We start from the raw sequence: 19,933 nt of genomic DNA, 5'->3' as shown, positions 1-19,933 counted from the left end.
CATAAGGAGAGACGGAGGGAGGGAGGAAGGAACTAGACTATTAAATCCTGGGCATTAGAATCACCTGGGAAGCTTTTTTAAAAAATATAGATTCCCAGGACTTTTTCCAGAAAATTTGGATTCAGTGACCCATGTGAGGAGCCCTGGAATTTATGCTTTTTTAAAGAGTGCTCCTGATCATCTGTGTAAATCACAGTCAGGTTCAAGAAAGATTTCTGTAAATGGAAAAAGAATAGACCACAAATAAAATGTAATTAACTAAGAGCACAGTAGAACTGCAGTGATTACATCACAGCAGTGGGAAAGGAAGGAGAGAACTGGTCCCTACAGTGGATAAATAGATGGTCATTTTTTTTGCACAACTTTTCCCTGGGCAATGTCAGGATAGCCCAGTCTATTCATTATATTTTTGGCTCTCTAGAAAACAAAAGTAAAATTAGCTAAATATGGTCAGCATTGTTGAAAGCAAAATCTGCACAAAGATCTCTCTCTTTTTTTTTTTATTTCAAATGTCATATCTTCTGTATGCTTTATTTCCTATTGGAGTGCCATATTGAGAAAGCCCAAAGGGATTGTTTCTGGCTTGGTCCCATGGTCAACTGCTGTCTATATTGTCACTGGGTGTGATGGGTTCCTGGGACCACACATGGACCTCACATTTATACTCTTGGAGACTTCTGGCAATTAGATCCACGCTAGCCTTGTCAACTTCATATCTGCTCCAGTCATCAAGTCTTGCTGCTTGCCCTATGATTTTCCCACTTAAGATTCTCTTTCTAATTTCATCAGGTTTTATTCAGATGTTTGAAATACAGTGTTCTAGTGCTCGCTTCGGCAGTGCATACACTAAAAGTGGAATGATCTAGAGAAGATTAGCATGGTCCCTGCATGAGGATGACACGCAAATTTGTGAAGCTTTGAAATATAATGTTCTTAACTTTCTCTGACTAGTGAGAAATATGGGAGAAATTTGTTCCCCCCACCTTGGAATTACCCCAGTGAAGAGGAGAAACTTCAGGGAGTAGTAAATGAAAATGGGACAAGCTGTTCTAAAGCCAGGGTATTAATTCTAGCACTGTTGTTAACTTGCTGTGTGACTCCGGGCAAGGCTCTCTCTCTCTCTGGTCTCAGTTTCCTCATCTTTTCAGTGAAAAGTCTCTCAAGATCTTCCAGCTCTGGTATTCTAAGGGTCTCAAATTTGGGAAGTTGAATAGAGATCCCTTTTCTGAGCAAATATACCTGTGTGGAGAAATGCTACTGTTGTAGAAGGAAGTGCTTGTGGAGATAGGGCAGAATTGGGGAAAGAGGTGAAGTCCTCAGGAGACAAAAGCCCCATGTGTGAATCACTGACTCATCACCGCAATGACTAATTCATCTGATCAGCTGTCAGTTCTAAAATATGTCCCATCAAATATTGATTAAATAAAATATTGAAGTCCCAGCTACTAACCTAGAGAGAGGCATTGCAACGCTTAAAAAAAAAGTTCAAGATGCAAGTGGACTGGCTCATTTCTGCTTCTGGATTAAGATTCCTGGAGTGCTTCTGTTGGTCTCTGACGGATACCAGAATTCACTTAGTTTTCCACATTCTTAAGAGGCTCAAAGCAGAAGACTGGAGACATTAGGCAGAAGCATGTGTGTGTTACATGATGGGATTTTTGGCAACCAACAGGATGACAGCCATCCACAAATAACTGTTCTAGAAAAGGCAACCACAGAAATGTTCATTGAAATCACAAAGGACACTTGCTTAGGATTCATTCTGTCCTTCATACTTGTTATTTTTGACTCCATGATGCACTGTTCTTCCACAGCAGGGTACAGAGTATGGAGCACTCACATGGGCAGTCCACATCTGTGCACTTTGGCCTGCAGCCCCACCCTGCACAGCCACATCTGGCAATCCAGCCCTGTTCTCCTTCCCATTCTCTTTGTTTCACCATAATAAAACTCTCTATACTATAAACCATATAGTGATATAGTGGCATCGCTATATCATCTAATATTCATTGGTCTCTTAGTTGCTTCTGGGTCCCTAGCTTTTTGGCCTCCACTTCATTCACTCATTTTCTTGTTTTTTTATCCTCATAATACTCCCATGAAGCAGTGGTGATGACGTAAATGCCCATACAGTTGGGAGAACTGAGGCTTAGAAGATAAAGTAATTTGTTGCCCCAAACAACCCCATTAATAAGTGGAAAAGTGAAGGGTTGGCTCAGTTGGTAGATAGAGCATGTGACTCTTGATCTCAGGGTTGTGAATTCAAGGGCCACGATGGGTGTAGACCCTACTTTAAAACAACAACAACAACAACAACAAAGAGTGAAAAATTGATATTTCAACTGGGCTCCGTCTAACTCCAAAGCACATTCTCAAAAATCTGAACAAAAGTTATTTTAAGGTCAAAATTTTTGAGACATGTGATATGTTTGTCACCCAGAAATCACACTGAAGTTCACATCATGAGGCAGGTGGTTGCTCCTCCCTCCTCAGCCCCCAGCGTCTCCTCAGGAAGCAGTGTAGCAAACTTGCCCAGACTCCCGCCCAAGGGGTTGGGCTTGGGGGCCATTGAGAGTGGTCAAATAGTTCGGGAGGCTGCCCCTTCAGGTTCTGTCTGGAAGTACAGGCTCCATTTTAGGCTTGGTTCTTTTGTCTCTTTCGGAAGCCCTTTACTCCTGAGGGCACTTTCTTGACTGTATATAGCCTAAGTCTCTGCTGCAACCAGTGTGTAATCATGTCAGAGGCTCCCGGCATACTGATGAGGAACCTTGCCCTTCGAGTCTGTCGACTGACTGGGTTCAAGCCCTAGTTCTGCATTTGCAAGCTGTTTGATCTTAGACACAGTGTAACTCTCTGGACTTGAGCCCTGTACCCTGGCAATAGCAATGCCCATCTTGAAGAGCTGTTGTACAGATCATAAGCTTTTGTGAAGTGCCAAGTACAGTAAGTTGTCAATAAGTAAGAGTGGTGCTTTTGTTATTGTCTTCTCCTCCATACTTCTGGGACAGGGTTTCTCAATAGCAGCACTAGTGACGTTTGGGTCTGGAGAATTATTTGTTGTGGGGGCTGCCCTGCGTATTGCAGGATTGTTAGCAGAATCCCTGGCCTTTACCCAGGAGATGCCAGTAGCGCCCTCCCACCCCCCTCTGACGATCTCCAAGCATTACTAAATGTCCCCTGGGGCCAAAATAGCCCCCAGCTAAGAAGCACTACGCTAAAGCCTGGAATTATAGGTGTTGATACTAAGATAAAATCACCCCATCAAGGAGCTTGAGAACCCGGAACCCTAAAAAGATGTATGTGGCAAAAAGACAAGAGAGAACAGATGTTGGCATGGATATGGAGAAAAGGGGACCCTTGTGTGCCGTTGGTGGGGTTGTAAATTGGTAGAAAACAGTATGGAGTTTACTCAGAAAATTAAAAATAGAGCTACCAAATGATCCAGTGGTTTCACTTCTGGGAATATATCCAAAGGGTATGAAAACACTAACTCAGAAAGATATCTGCACGGGGCACTTGAGTGGCTCAGTCGGTTAAGCGTCTGACTCTTGATGTTGGCTCAGGTCATGATCTCAGGGCTGTGAGATCGAGCCCCATGTTGGGCTCCATGCTGGGCATGGAGCCTACTTAAGATTCTCTCTCTTCCTCTCCCTCTGCCCCTCCCTGCCCCCCACCCACTCTTGTGCACACGCACTCTCTCTCTCAAAAAAAAAGCTATCTGCACCCCATGTTCATAGCAGCACTTTTATAATAGCCAAGACATGGAAACAACCTAAGAGTCTATTGATGGATGAGTGGATAAAGAAAATGTGATAAAACATATATGGACTATTATTCTACAATGGAATATTATTCAGCCATAAAAAATGAAGAAATCCTACCATTTGTGATGACATAGATAGACCTTGAAGACGTTATGCTAAGTGAAATAAGTCAGAGAAAGACAAATACTGTATAATCTCACTTATACATGGACTCTTCAAACAAACAAACAAAAAAACCCCAGACAAAACAAAAAAACCCCAAAACTTATCAGAAAAGAGATTAGGCTTGTGGTTACCAGAGGCGGAGGGCGGGGAGGAAGGGGAAATTGGAGGAGGGTGGTCCAAAGGTACAAACTTGCAGCTGAATAAGTACTGGGATATAGTGTAGACATGTAGTGTAGACAGCTGACACTGCTGTAGGATATATAGGGAAGTTATTAAGAGAGTAGATCCCAAGAGTTCTCATCACAAGGAGAAATATTTTTCCTTTTTTCTTCTTTCTTTTCTTTTTCTTGTATGAGAAGATGGATGTTAGCTGAACCCATTAGGGTGATCATTTCACAATATATGTAAATCAAGCCATTATGCGGTACACCTGAAGCTCATACAGTGACATATGTCAATTATTTCTCAATATAACCGGGGGGAAAGATTTATGAAGATAACATTCATGATTTTCAGTGCAGAATGACATAAGTGTTTCAGGTGCTTGTAGTGTAAGGCTTCTCTCAAGCCCTGAACCATGAAAGTCAGTTCTGAGTTAAAAAGAAACGATGGCCTTTTTCTTTCTTTCTTCCTTTTTTTTTTTTTTGCATCCAATGCTGCACTGATTTTGCAAAGGCAGTGATTTTATGACAGCTCATAAAACCGTAGAATCTTAGAGCATACATAACGGAGGTGTAATCCGGATCAACTCCTGTCTAACACTTGAATTTGCAATGAACCCAGTGAGTGGGAATCCATACATAGTCTCTCCCCGAGGCTGAAAGTGACAGGGGTCTCACTTCCTCACAAAGTAACACCCAAGTCCACATTGGAACAACTCTCATTATTACAAAGGATCCTCCTTTGGGATGAAAAGTGATGTTCCCTGCAATTTCCACCGGTTCTCTGGTCCCTGCTCTCTGGCACCACATAGAAAAGTCCCTCTTCACAGACTCTGAAATGTGAATGCTTATGGTTTGTGGTCAGTTCTGGAAGCTGGGACAGGTCAGGAAGGAAACACTCTCTTCTTGCATTCAGCACAGCAATATCGCCTGGGTGTATCTTAGTAATAGCAGTTGGAAACGCCTACTTCTCACTACCGTGAGATCCCAAACATCTTAACCTTACTCGGTTTTTGTGGGCTCCATTATAATTGCCTCATTATTGATCAGGTAAATTTGGTTTAAAGTATGCATAATTATGAAAATAATGGGAGAATTTTGTCCATGCACTGAGACTGCATAAGAGCCACATTTGGGGAATGCTTGCCTTTTCCAGCCCTTAGAAGACATTGTGCAAAGTCACCTTTCTTGGTGGCTGGCCCCAGGCTTTTTGGCCTACGAATGCCATGCCTCAGGTCTCCCCTCTACAAAAAGTTTCCCCTCTGAAAAATCGTACTTTTCCACCCCCGTAGCTGGTAATATGATCACTTGTAACCTCTCTATATTCTTGATGAAACAAAGACATCAAATGTCCTGTTGGTATTGTCCTCCACATTGTGCATTGTGAAGGCAGGGGATGGTCTCTCAGATCCTTAACAGCGAGGACCATCTGTGATCTTATAACATGGCTTCATGACCATGGATTCTGGGGGCTGTAGCCTGGCACCCATGGAGAGGCATGCAGGCTCTGACCCGGGTGGGAAGCAGACGTGTGTAGGCAGGCTTGCTTGACACTCCACGGCCGGGGCCTGGAGCCAAGTCAATCTCCTAGGCACACCCTTGCTTTGTAGCCCCTTCTTTTCATGGCTGAGGCCCCAGAGAAGAGTTTAGTGGGACCAGAGGCTGCTTGGGACTTGTCCCAGCAAGTCCAGCAAGTCCAGCAAGTCCTGAGTCCACCAGCCCTGCCAGTTTCTCCTTCCCTCACCTCCACACTCGGGCTCGCCACCACAGCAAATGAGAGTCCATCAGTGTATGGACCCAATCCCATTCTAGGGTTCCAGTCCCCTAACAAACTCACATTCCCCTTCTTCCTTCCACCCTGAAAGCAACTTCTGCCATCAGGGACTCTTTGGCTCTCTTCCCCACGCTGTACACAGCAGCAATGGGGACTTCAGGCCAAGGGAGAGGGAAGGGTGCACAGTCACAGGGGAGTTATGTTGGGGCACATCTCTGAGGAGGGATTTGTCTACATCCTTCTTCCTGTCCCCTTTTTGAGAACCTATTCTTAGCCCATTTGGAACACATGTGCAGTTATATTTGCAGAATGAATAATTCAGGTTTATTGTGCTCATGGATTCTTTTTTTACTTAAGTATCATTGACACACGTTACATTAGTTTCAGAACTACAACATGGTGATTCACCTTCTCGATGCCTTATGCTCTGCTCACCTCAAGTGTAGCTGCCATCTGTCACCATATAGCATGATGACAGCGCCATTGACTCTGTCCCCTGGGCTGTGCCTTTTATTTTCATGACATAGTCTTTCCAGAACTGGAAGCCTGTGTCTCTTACACCCCTTTGCCCATTTTTCCCATCGCCCCAACCCCCTTCTGGCAACCATCAGCTTGTTCCCTGTATTGATGGGTCTGCTTCTGCTCTTTGTTTGTTTGTATTGTGCTCTTGGATTCTAAGTCAGGAATTTGAGCAGTAGGGATGACTCACCTCGTCTCTGCAACATGTGGGGCCTCAGCTGGGAAAACGCCAAAGGCTAGGGGTGACTCAATTTGAGCTGCATGCTGAACTCACTTGGAGACTTCTTCACTTGCATGTCTGGGGCCTGAGCTAGAGTGACTCAACGGCTGGGACTAATGTCCAAGCCCCTCCACGGGCTTGGCCTTCTCAGCACATGGCAGCTGGGTTCTGGCAGGAAGCACCCCAAGGGGGAGTGTCCGGAGAGCAAGCATTGCAAGGGACCCAGCTGGAAGCTGCAAGACGTCTTCTGTCTTGGCCCCTTGGAAGTCCCATAGCATTGCCTCTACTGTGTCTTACTGGTTTCACCTGAGCCACTAAAGCCAGCTCGGACTCAAGGAGAGGAAAATTAGACTTTACTTTTTTTTTTTTTAAGAGAGCACCATTCAACTAACATCTTTCATGAAAAAAGAAGTGTTTTCTCTTTTTAATATTCTTTATTTAAATTCTATTTAGTTAAAATATACTGTATTACTAGTTTCAGGAGTAGAATTTAGTGATTCATCATTTGCATATAACACCCAGTGCTCATTCCATCGAGTGCCCATCACCCAATTATCCCTTCCCCCCACCCACCTCCCCTCCAGCAACCCTCAGTTTGTTTCCGAGAGTTCAGTGTCTCTTATGGTTTGTCTCCCTCTCTGTTTTTATCTTATTTTATTTTTCCTTTCCTTCCCCTATGTTCATATTTTGTTTCTTAAATTCCACATGAGTGAAGTCATATGGTATTTGTCCTCTTACTGACTTATTTTGCTTAGCATAATACCCTCTAGTTCCATCCACGTTGTTCCAAATGGCAAGATTTCATTAGACTCTACTTCTTGATGTCAGTGGGCTACCACTTGGAAAGACACTGGGTGGATTCCAGCCTGCTTTGCTCCCTCAGCTGGTGTCTTTGGGCAGAAACAAGCTGGATGAACATGCACAGTGGCCCTGCCTTCTTCTTGGTCTCCACACAATTCCTTCTTGTTGGTCATCAGGGTATTTCCAGTCTCTCCCATTCTCACGTGATCTTGGGTGAATCCAGACAAGATGGACATGAAGCTTTATATAGGCAGCTGGGGAACACAGAATTATACATGGGAACCATCAATTGCACAATGGTGGGAAAGGTCTGATCGTGGAAGTTCTAAAAGGATCTAGAGGAGCCTATAAGGAGAGGGGTACTTCACACTCAAGTTAGGGAGTGCAGACAAGACTTCTTGGAGAAGGAGATGTTTGAGGAGAAATGCTTTTCAGCTGTTAGACCAGTGGTTTTCTCTTTTTCCATTCCATTCCATTCCATTCTGTTGGTTCTTAGCTAGGATGTAAATTCTATGAGAACAAGGACTTTATTGGCTACCCCCCTCCCCATTTTAGTTTTCTGAGGCTGCTGTAACAAATTACCACAAACTTGGTGGCTTAAGACAACAGAAACTTATTTGCTCACAGTTCTAAAGGCCAGAAGTCCAAAATCAAGGTGTCTGCAGGGCTGTGCTCCCTCCAAAAGCTCTAGGGGAGGATACTTCCTTGCCTCTTCCAGCTTCTGGAGGCTCCAAGTGAGTCTTGGCTTGTTGCTGCATCCCTCCCCTCCCTGCCTCTGTCTTCTTATGGCCTTGTCTTCTCCCTATGTTTTCTCCTCTTCTGTCTCTTATAAGGACACTTGTCATTATAGGGTCCATCCAGATAATATCAGATGAGCTCATCTCAAAATCCTTAAATTAATGCATCTGCAGTGACCCTTTTTTTCAGATAAGGTCACATTCTCAGGTTCCAGGGGTTAGGGTGTGGACATAGCCTATAACCATTCAACACACTATACCCACTATGTGTATCTCAAGTGCCCAGAATACTGCAGGAAGTCTAGTAGGTTGCTCAATAAATATTTTTCTATTTAATTGATCTGCATCAGCCTTAGATCATCCATAGGATTGTCATGAGATTCAAAACCAACATTTCCATGTCGAGACGGTACAGAGCCATGGTTTTGGGCACGAGCATCAGGATTACACTTGCTGGGTTCAAATCCAGGGACTGCCCTTGCTGCCTGTGAAATCTTAGGCAAGTTCCTCTAGCTTCTCTCTACTTCAGTTTCCTCTTCTACAAAAATGAGATAACAGTAATGAGATGAACTTTCCTGGGTCGTGGTGGTGGTTAAATTAATATATGCAGAGTGCTTAGAAGGATCTAGGACTTGGTACCCAATAGACCCCAGCTTTTATTATAAAAATGAAAGAATGATGTGACAATGTACCAAATGTAAATAATCCCAATTGTTTGATTTTACCAGACCCCCTCTCCACTTTCAGAAACAGCTGAGAGGGATGCCACCCCCCTCCCCAAGCCTAGCACACTGTTTCAGAGGTCAGCTGCCACCGGACATGCGAGTCCAGCGGTGACTTGGAAGCTCCGGCCCTCACCGCTGACAGGTCCAGGGCAGTGGAGGGAAGGGGGCTGGGAGCACAGCCCTGAAAGTGGAGCGGCTCTGCCGTACAAGTGTGAGAAGCACCTTCTGTCCCCAGGGCAGCTGCCTGTCTCTTTCCTCTTGGGTTCCCTCCTGCCCTGTGATCAGCTCCTGTCTATTACCCTGAGGCCCTCAGCAGGAATGCTGGGGCTGCTCAGCCTGCCCAGGAGCTGTCAGCTACACTGGAGGAAGATAAAGAACAACTCCAAGGGCAGAAGAAATAGGACAATATGATAGATGGTTTTGGGAATCCAGATCAGTTGTGGGGCAGACCTGGTTGAATAGGGTGAGAGGAGGAGTTATCTCAGCAGGTTATTAAAAAAAATAAATAAATAAAAGGTACTTTGTGCTTTCCAGTTGCTTATTTAAAAAAAATTCGGGGCACCAGGGTGCTACAGTCCATTCAGTGTCCGACTCTTGGTTTCGGCTCAGGTCAGGATCTCATGGTTGTGAGATCGAGCCCCGCATCAGGCTCCATGCTCAGCAGAGAGTCTGCTTGAGATTCTCTCCCTCTCCTTCTGCCTCTCCTGCTCGTGCGTACCCATGCTGTCTCTCTCTCTCTAAAATAAATAAATACATCTTTAAAAAGAAAAAAAATTATCTAGGTTGTCTGAGTGATGCCCTCCTCAGGTCCTAGGAGACTTGCTTTGTTCCAGAAAAATGGCTAAACCCAGTGTTGTTCAAAGTATGGTGCATGGACTGCTTCTGGTCAGACAGCTGTTCATTACCGGTCTATGACAAGATAAGGACAGAAATTGCCAGTTTGGAAACTTTAATAGCAATCTGACATTGCCATGGCAACCAAGGGGGTTGACCAGTGGACCTGTCTCACCAAACAGACCGGTTTGGGTGTTGTCTCAATCCCAGGGTGAGAGACATGCGTCACGAGCCAGGTGTGAGTGCCGGTGTGTGAGGGGTTGGGGGGTGTAAAACCCTAGTCCCTGACCACAGAGCGTCTGAGAAGTTCTGCCCCAACCCAGATGGCAGAGAGATGATGTGCCTCCAAACCACATGTTTTGCCTAAATGTTTAAATATCGCCATTGCCATCTTTGTGCATCATTTATCTTTAGATTTAGAAAAGAACTTGGAAAGTCCTGAGAATGGCCCCTCCCCACACTTCTCACCTTAAAGGTGAAGAACCTGAGGCCAGGGCAGACCACAGGACTCTCAGAATGACCCAGCAGCCAGTAAACTGGAACTAAACCTGGGTCCCCGGTGGGCTTTCAAAGCTGCCACTCTTTTCCTGTAGCCAATGCAAAAGCAAATTTCAGCCCCTAACAAGGAGTCACAAATTCCAAATTAATACCCCAAAATGATACGGTTTTCTCGGGTGCAGCCGGTTTACAAGCACAACTCAAGCCTTCCGTACAGGGTCATCTGCTGGTTCTGTGGTCTGCTCTGTTAAAGCAAAGGATGGGAATCTAAGACACTGACATTTTAGTGTTAGCCACCCGGTTTGGTCTGTGGTTTGTGATCTTGAGAAAATCAGTTAATGTCCCAGCTGAATCTGTAAATAGGAACAACAATAAAATTTGCTCTCCTTGGGGACATCCTAAAAATTTTTGTCAGGCTAAAAATGGGTCTGGGAAGGCAGAAGTAAAACTTGGCTCTTCATTCTGGAAGACTTTCCATGGTTTAAATAAATCATGTGGAGCCAGGGGGGGAGACCCTTGTCATTTGGCTTGTTCAGCCCTCTGCCTTCAAGTAGGACTACACTTCCACCATTTCTAAGTGATGCACATTTCTCCTCTTTTTCAAGAAGGCAAAGGAGGTTCTACAGTTAAGTGGCTTTTCCTTTGGCAAGTGCTGCCATGGTCACGATAATATTAATGGAGTCAGACAGGGAGGAAGTATGGCTTCCTCAAGGCACAGTCCCTACAGGTGGAGTCAGAAGGGACATCCTCATATCTCAAGGATGGCGGCACTTCGGTTCTAAGTGTGTCCGATGTCAAGTGGAGCCAGATGCAGTTCTGATAAAGAACATTATTAAGATGTCCTCAGGCTTTTCTTCAGATGGTATAATTTTACTGGCTTTCAAATGCCCTAACTGGAATTTTCCCCAGCCAGCTTTTGCTTCACTTAGTAATTAGCTCCAAGTTCTTTTTGCCACTCCTTAGATGCGAATCCCATGCTAATAACAGGTGATGTGGATTTTCCACAAGGTTTAAATATTCACCACTCAACCTTTTAGCACAGAGCCCTGAGGCCAACCTAGCATCCTTCACAGGAGAGACAGAGTGGTGTGCGGACAACAGCAAACATTCTCACTGGTTTCGAACCTTCACTTCCCCTCCTCTAATGGTCTTGGACTTGTTACTTAATATTTTGTATTTCAGTTTCCTCATCTATAAGATGGAAATATTCATAGCACATACTTGGAGAACTGTGAGCATCTAAGGAGGTAACACATGTAAAATGTTCAAAATAGGATCTAGCAGTGATGGTAGCTGACATTATCTATCATGACCCAAAGCCTGTGTGTGCTTTAAGCAAATGGAAGGATTCTCAGACCAAGTATTTTCACTATCCATTTATTCGAGGGGGGTTTAATTTGATTCTCAGTCATTTTCCAAATCCTACTCATTGTGTTCAATATAAAAAGAAGTATAGATACACAGTTGTGGTTTCTTCTTTTGGAAGGGGAGTGGGAAAGATTCCACATTGCCATTTTAGAGGTGAACTTCATGCCTCACTCTGCTCATCTCTCACCAGAATTCCACCGTGTTTGCTACCAGTTCATTCAGTAAGACGCGGGGGGGGGTGTAGAGGGGTCCACTTACCGTTGAGATGAAGTGTCCTTTAATTTTGGGAGTATGGGGATTTGCATTAAAATATAGGTAATTGCATTAACAAACCAAAAAAATTGTGATTTAATAGGGTAAAATTCAATTTACTTACATGTCCTATGAAATCTGTCTGTGGCTGTCTCTGATTTCTAAAGAGAATTCATATGGATACACCTTTTAGAAAAAGAATTTAAACAAAGAGGTTTACTTCCTTGGCAACAATTATATCCTTCATACTTTCCCCAGGTCATAGCAATATATCAAGGTCAAGCTCCCAACATTCCAAGTAAAAGTACAATTTCACCTATGCACACAAAGGTGCATACACACTCCCGTTCTTCAAGTTTTCTTTCCATACCATTTTAGAGATGAGGACATACATCTCAAAAGTCCTCTCTTTCTGAGCTATTTGAAGACACATTTTGCAGAGTGCTAAATTCATGGTTCTGCTTTTATATATGTTAGAAATATCTTTTGCCTGGATTTGTTTATGTTCACATTCATAGAAGCCAATCAGTGTTTCCTTTATTAGGACAGACTCAACATTGCTTGTTGAATTATTGTACCTTTTAACAGTCCATCAATAGATTAAATTTTAGGAGTCTTGGTAAAAACAAGACAATCCATGTGAAAGAGCCTAGGAATGTGTAGCTGACTTTGGAACAGCTATTTCTTAGCGGTATCATCTGTTTCCATGGCTTTTGAAATGCGTTTTTTCATCCCACTTTTTTCCCCCCTGGGCTATCCACCCACCTCCTGTCTGTATCCATTTGGATCTCCCCAAAACACCTAAAACTCAACATGTCAAAAATTGAACTGTTTACTTTCTCAAATTTGTTCCCTCTCTTTGGTTCTTTGTTTCATGGAAAAGCACCACTGAGCCCCCAGTTACCCAAGTCTAAAACCAGGGCACCATCCTTGATTCCTCTACCCCTTTTGACCCCATAGCTGTTCAGTAATTTTATTTCACAAGTATTTCTGGAATCCTTCCACTCTTTTCTGTGCCCACCTCCATGACACCAGTCCAGGCCACCACTGTCTTTCACATGGATTGCTTGCAACACCCTCTCACCCCATCGCTCTGCTTCTGGCATTGTGTCCTTCTAACCCAAACTCCACCCAGCCACCAGAAGTATCTTGCAGAATTTATATCTGATGGCACCACTCTCCAGTTTAAAAACATTCACGCATTCCCCTTGGACTTTAAGATAAAGTCCAAACTCCTAAATATGGCTTAGAGAGCCATTTATGATATGGCCTCTGCCTACTTCTCCAGCCTTATCTCCCATAATTGCCTCCTCTTCCTCGCATTGCTGGCCACCCCAGTACTCTCTGCAGTTCCTTGGAGGTACGAAGCTCTCTCTGGGTCAAGTTCTTTATACATGCTATCCCTTCTGCCTAGAACACTCATCAGCTCCTCTTTACTTGGCTAACTCCTACTGACCTCTCAGGCCTCAGTTAAGACTCTACTTTCCCTGAGCCCTGAACACTGGTTCAGTGTCTCCCATGGGCATTTTTAGCCCTGAACTTGCTGTATCATAGCACACATGAGGTTGTTTTTTCACTCTGTTCTCCTCCAGCTTTGGCTTCCTGAAGGTGAAGAGAGTGTAGTGTTTACTTTTGTATTCACAGATCCAAGCACACTGCCTGGGACAAAGGGCTTTTGCTTATATTTACTGGTAAGAGGAAAAAGAGAATGAAGGTAGTAAAGTGACACACCCAGTTACTCTGAGAATAAGTCCTAGTAATATTTCTCTCTGCACAGGCATTTCCAACTGCAACTTGGGCCTTTGTCTCTATTCCTTTGATTGACATGTAATCATGACATAAACTAAAGGAAGAAGACTATTTTCTTGATAAGGCTTTCATTTACCTAGAAGTATGGACAAGTACTGCTGTGAACAAACATCCATGCTCACAACTGATTGCTCTATAGTGGTTGACATAATATTCATTTGGAACAAGATTATTAAATATATGTTCATTGAGCATCATACCTAGCAGTAGTAAGGTGTTGGAATTATAGAAAAGAGGATGGAGTCCTCTCCCCTGCCTTTGTGAATCTAACAGTCTAGGTGCCTAATGGATGGTATATGCATATGACAGGTGCTAGGATACATCATACCTGTTCTCAAGATAGTAGATGTTCAGAGAAAGGAATATCACTGAGGGCCTTAGGATTTGGGCTTTCTCTCCAGTGGGATTTCTAAGACTGATGCATTCATTCAATAAACTTACTGAATGTTTATGTTGGAGGCCAAGCTAAGTTAGAGATAGACAAATGAAGATAGACACCATTGCTACCCTCAAGAGATTTATAATCCATTCAGTTATAATGGAAGACAACTCTTCAAAGACCCTTAACGTTGGGTATTCAGAGATCTCCAGAAGCTTCTGGACTTAGGTTTCTATTGGTCTTGAGTCCCATCATTTGATGTTAGAAGGTCCCCTTCCAAGAAGTATTTATCACCCAGAGAGAGTTAACTTTGACTCTAGACAGTACACTATGGTCCTAACCCAGAACCTTTAACACCTGAATGTTGTAAAGCAATTATGGTTCCACGTCTCGAAAATGAAAGATACTAGGTCGAATTTAATATGCCTCAATTCAGTAGGAGGAAATTCCAGGCTCGTAGGAAACAAGCTATGAAGAAGTGTTAGGATGGGCGCTGAATGGCTGCCATTGAGATGGAGCAAATGCTCATGGATATTATTAGATATAAGCAGACTGGAAAATGGGGGCCCTTCCTTGACCTCAGTGAGGCCTTGGCCCCTTTCAGCCTCATGTCGGATCCCAGCTCTAGAGCTGGGCTTGAGCTACTGGATGATGCAATCATTAGAGACCGTGGCCACAGGCCTGCTGGAATGGAGCTTAACTGGCAAGGTCAGCTGGTTGTCATGGATGCTGCATTTTTTTTTTTTAAAGATTTTATTTATTTGACAGAGAGAGACTCAGTGAGAGAAGGAACACAAGCAGGGGGAGTGGGAAAGGGAGAAGCAGGCTTCCCGTGGAGCAGAGAGCCTGATGGCTCGATCCCAGGACCCCGGGACCATGACCTGAGCCGAAGGCAGACACTTAATGACTGAGCCACCCAGGCGCTCGTGGATGCTGCATTTTAACCAAGCTCATTTGGCTCTTCTCAGCTCAACCACCTGTTGTAAACAGCTGAAGGGGGCCTGGTTCCATTTGGAGGTTGTCGCTATCTCTGATATGTTGTCCCTCCCTGCAAAGAGAAGGGTGTGTGGAAACAGGGAGGAAGTAACAGTTGCTTCTATCACAGAGCCACTCTCTTTGTCAGAAGCAACGGTCCAGGCATGGCCAGTCATGGGTGGTCCTTCTGCATGGGATCTGCCATCTCTTTGAAGACAGGATAGTCACAGACCTAACTATAGAAGCAGCTCTGCAGAAAAGGCTAGCATAGCAGGCTGGAACCAGATCACGGAGGGCTTTGAATGCTAAGCTGAGGGATTTAGAATTTATTCTAGAAGCCGTGGAGCATGATTGAAAGTTTCAGAGCAGGGGAGTTGTAATAAACCCAGTGGTGAAAGTGGGATGCTGGCTCAGTGCTGCAACTAAAGAAAGAGAGGGGTAGGTGAATCAAGGGTAGACTGGGAACCAACTGGGCAGGTGGCCAGTTTAAGGTTGACTTGAGCAGGATAGAAGACAGTCCACCAACAGAGGATGGACCAGGACACAGAGCACCAATAAAACTGGTCACTCAACAGTCCCGTGATCCTCCCACACACCTGGGCCAGAGGAGGCATTGCAGAGGCTGGCCAGGGCTCTAGAGACTTCCCAGGGAGAGGCGTTGCTGCACTGTGAAGGAAAACTTCCAATCTTGGAACCATTTCTAGCCCAGCTCAGTTGTGCATTTTTTTCTTCTTTTTTAGTATCAGCAATATCTTGGGCCTGAATAGAGTTCTACCAGGGGTTCTAATCAGGGGTTCTTCTTCCCCCCTGGGGCTCCAAAGCTGAAGAGGTGTTTATTACGGAAGCAGTGAAAAGAGTGTGTTCTTCAGCATCGACTGACCTTGGTCTGAGTCTCGGCTTTGCGCCTCATTAATTGCATGGGCCCATGGGCAAGCTACTTAAACCCATCTGTAGAGCAGGAATCAATAAAAGTATCTCATTTGGTAGTTGCGAGGCTTAACTTAGTTAATATATATAAAGTATGTAATCAGTGCTGACCACATAATGGCTCCCCAGCTCCTGTTGGTATCCTTTTGTCTTTCTCTTCTTACAGCCCAGAGTTTGTCCTCTGTGGATCCTGTTTCTCTCTAGCCAGAGGTAGAGCCATGATGGGAGGGATGTCATCAGAAGAGTAGCATCTTTCACTATGAAGTCAGTTCAGCCAGACCTCATTTTACTTGGCACTGGCTCCCAGAAGGACTGTATCACTTTAATGCTGTGAAGTAGCTGGACACCCCAAGTATAGTCCTGCTTGTAGTCCTTTGTTCAGTGAGATATGTCATCATTAATTCTTTTATATACATTAATTCTGCTGAGTTTAATTCATCTACAAGTGGAGTGCATCTGTAAACTTACTTAGCTACTCAGTCACTCCTCAGTGAGCACTCACAGTAGAAGGCCCCACGACCTCATCACAGAGCCTGATTGTCTCTCCCTAGATTCTCACTGTGCCCTGGACCCTAGATGGACTTGGAAATTCAAGATGCGTATGACCAGTTAGCTCTGGGTGGAACTCTTTGTCCAAAAGGGAACACAGCTATACCCTCATCCTGGCCCCAATGAGAGGAGAACTTGGGGGAGCAAGTATGCACACAAAGGGCAGCCCCCCCAATTTCACAGTTAGCCAGGGTATAGTTTGTGCAGGTCCTTCTGTTTGGTATTGGGGTTCCTGGGATGACACAGCCTCAGCCTCTGTACTTGGAACTTCACAGACTTCATGAACCTGTTCTTGTGCTTGACCTCATGGGCTAGATGTCATTCCTGGCCCTGGTCACTGGGTTACCAGATGTACAGGTGAAAAAGCTCCTCCTTAAGGGAAGGGCTGTACTCCCTAAGGAAAGGACCAGGACACGCAGATCTGGAGACGTGTGCTAAGACAGCCTCAGAGAGGGAGCAGGCCTGCAGGGCCTCACTGCTGCTTTGCAGAAGCGGGAAGTGCCATGGGCCTTGGGGTCCATGTCTGCCCAATGACTGGCCTTCAGTGGAAGGGAGGACACTGTATTGGGAGGGGTTGATATATTGAGATTTCTAGTCCCAAATAACCACACAGTACCAAATCTACAGAATGACAGCAATTTCCTCCTATAAGCTTTATCCAAATTCCTGAACATACTACCTTAGTTTGTGGAATATGACTATCACCTGCCACTAGATGGCCTCCCATGTACACACAAGCCTTTTGCACGTAGCGACCTTGAAGTAGATTTTCTGGAATTTTTTTTTTTTTTAACATGTACACACACATGCACAGAGAAACAAAATCTTAACTTTCACCATCTTTGAAGCTGATAACCAGTTCATTAATTTCCCTTTTAACATTCAAATGATAGAACTTACATTCTCTGGAAAATTGGTTTAACATAAAAAATCTGTGGGAGTTCTTAGATCTTCTGGGCCATAAACTACATGATTAAGAAAGAAGTTGGATTTGAATCTGTTCTATTAAATAGTATGTTTTGATTTGCCTTGTAAAGTAATCCATGCAGTGTTTAGCAGAATAGTCTTTAAGTTCAAAATTTTTTTTAAAATAGTGCTTACTTTAAGCAATAATCTTTAAGTTCAGTTGTTTTTTTTTTAATAATGCTTACATTTAAGCAATAGTCTTTAGGTTCAATTTTTTTTTTTTTAAATAATGCTTAGTTACTCCCTGGCAGGGAGTGTTCTGAGATATTTTAAATATTAACTTATTTAATCTTCATAGCTTAAATAGCTCTTCTGTATACATCATTATAACCATCCTGAGACTAAAGGACCTGAGACTAAGAAAACTGAGACGAAAAGTGGGGAGTTTACTCCGTGTTTCAACCAGGAATTGCCAGGCTAATCAAACGCGCAATCCTGGCTCATTTGCACTATATCCTGCCGCCTCCCACTGGTCTAAAACAATCAGGAGGGGCTTAGCAGAAAGTCAGTTGTGGCATGAAAGATATCAGAATTCTGATTTCTCTTTTCTCCTTCCTTTCAATTTTCTTCTCGAAAACATAGTAATAAAACAATCTCTAATTGCTGTGAAAGGACTTTGTGTATTACACAGATGTCCACTACTGTTATTATGGGGATATTTTGGGTTTTGTGAGAATGTAGAACTCCCCGATGTGCCCAGGAGGTGTGTGGTCCTTCACTCATTCACACAAAAAGTATTTCTTTTGAGATCTCCCACACCGAGGTGTCTGTGCTACGTCAACGACAAATCTGGTCCGCCGTGCACTGTTAGAGTTGAGCATTGCAATGAGGTTTTCCTGTGCTTCCAGCAGGTAACTCTCCCTTAGCCTCAGACCCAGAAATCATAGACAATGGTAGGAAAACTGCAGAGGTGGGACCACAGCTGAATAGGAAGATGGCCAGCACCACCTCTGCATAAGCCAAACCACCAGCAAGAGGCAGATGGGGTTTTTAAATCATTATTTTGGAATACAGTGTGCTATTTCTGTACCCAAGAGTTTCCATTTCAAATGGCCAATCAGATCATCTCTCTGACAGAGGCCTTCAACTAAAAAGCACTAGTCTCTGGATATATTTTAAAGGGCATTCTTCTTCTTTGGACCCGATACAAGCCACTTTTCTTGTGGCTCCTAAGAGCTTCTCCAATTTGGCTTAAGTAATGCTGTTCAACCCAGGCTTTGATCCCTAAGCGTGAATAATTTTGTATCTGGAGGTTCTCATTGGCAGGCTCTTGGAATAAGGAAAATTCTGTTTTCCTTCTGGATTTGAAAACCCAGCGGTAGACATCACTCTCATTTGACTTCTTAATATGCTAGCTGTTGTAGAACAGAATTCGGGCAGGTAAGTCTACAGGAATAAAACTCATCAGAGAGAATATTTGTAACTTTATTTGTAGTTCCTCAAGTTTTTGTCTCAAAACCCCCTAATAAATGTGGGGTGCCTGACTTTCTTTACCTTCTGTAGGGCCTCCTTGGGACATTGGCCCACACAGCAGCCTTATGCCAGGTTTCTTAGAGCTCCGGCCAAGGGTGCTCATCCACCAGGGCCATTCCATCCCTACCTGCCCAGCCTCTGGGGCACCAGGGGGCATGCATGAGCCAGAGATGGGGGATATAGCTGTTTCTGCCTCAGAACCGTCTGTGCCACTGGGGCCCCATAGGGACTTTTGGCATTTTGACTGAATGTCTGTATTGTATCTGCAAGAAAGAAAAACGACAAGGGGGGCTGTCAGAGGGACTCCCGTGGATGTGCCAAGGGAAACCAACAGTGCAGAACCACTTTGTACCTGCAGTCCACACAGGACGCTCAAGGAGGACAGCGTTCAGTGTTGACTCAGCATCTCTGCTGTAAGAGGGAGGGGAAGCCTCAGCATTTGCCCAGACCTGTGATGATCTGTTAGTCTGTTACTCTGAACCTTTTCCTGCTGCAGTGACGTGGGGACCATGATGCACCTAATCAGGCTAGGGGCTGGTTTCCCTTGTAGGAACTCTTAGGTTTGAAACCATTTCAATCCTTGGAACTTCTGAAATTGGGGCCTCCAGGTTCAAATTCATTTCCTGGACAACACTGAACCATAGACCATCAAAAGGGCCAGAAATGGCTGGCTTCGGCTGTATTTCCTCCCTCTCTCCAAGATAGGAGCACTCTGATACCTCTAACAGTTGGGCAGTTGCAAGGAAGTAGCCGAGTGAGGGATGGGTGGGAAAGTAAAGCCCAGAGTCTCACTAACCCATGCAAACTGTAGCCACTGGGCTACCACAATCTACTTTGGAGCATAGTTTCACAATTTAATGTGCTCATTTCTTTCATCCCAGCCCATGGGGTCACAACTGTGCCAAAAGTTGATTTAGAAAGACCTTGATGTCACTGGAATATAAAAATCAATAAATGGAGGCCTTTTTTGCTACCTGCAGTAGGTCTCCTCATCTCTTGCCTGGACAACTCCTAATTGGTCTTTATGCTTTCATTCT

The 19,933-nt window shown here is 44.2% G+C and overlaps 1 protein-coding gene and 1 non-coding gene across 7 annotated transcripts in view; both read left to right on the top strand.

The window, feature by feature from the left end:
• The window catches only part of LOC112836697 (PALM2-AKAP2 fusion protein), a 280,648-nt gene that overhangs the window by 227,892 nt on the left and 32,823 nt on the right, over positions 1–19,933 (top strand). The gene's annotated exons all lie outside the window — the stretch shown is intronic.
• LOC112836799 (U6 spliceosomal RNA) lies at positions 825–929 on the top strand. Its single transcript, XR_003211567.1, has one exon. It is a non-coding gene; the product is annotated as a U6 spliceosomal RNA (small nuclear RNA).

Source organism: Callorhinus ursinus, unplaced genomic scaffold (genome assembly GCF_003265705.2).
Source record: "Callorhinus ursinus isolate GAN/ISIS: 27379988/994484 unplaced genomic scaffold, GSC_fseal_2.0 scaffold24, whole genome shotgun sequence".
Lineage (NCBI taxonomy): Eukaryota > Metazoa > Chordata > Mammalia > Carnivora > Otariidae > Callorhinus > Callorhinus ursinus.
Note: the sequence above shows the minus strand (reverse complement) of the source record. Positions and strands in the feature narration are given on the sequence as shown.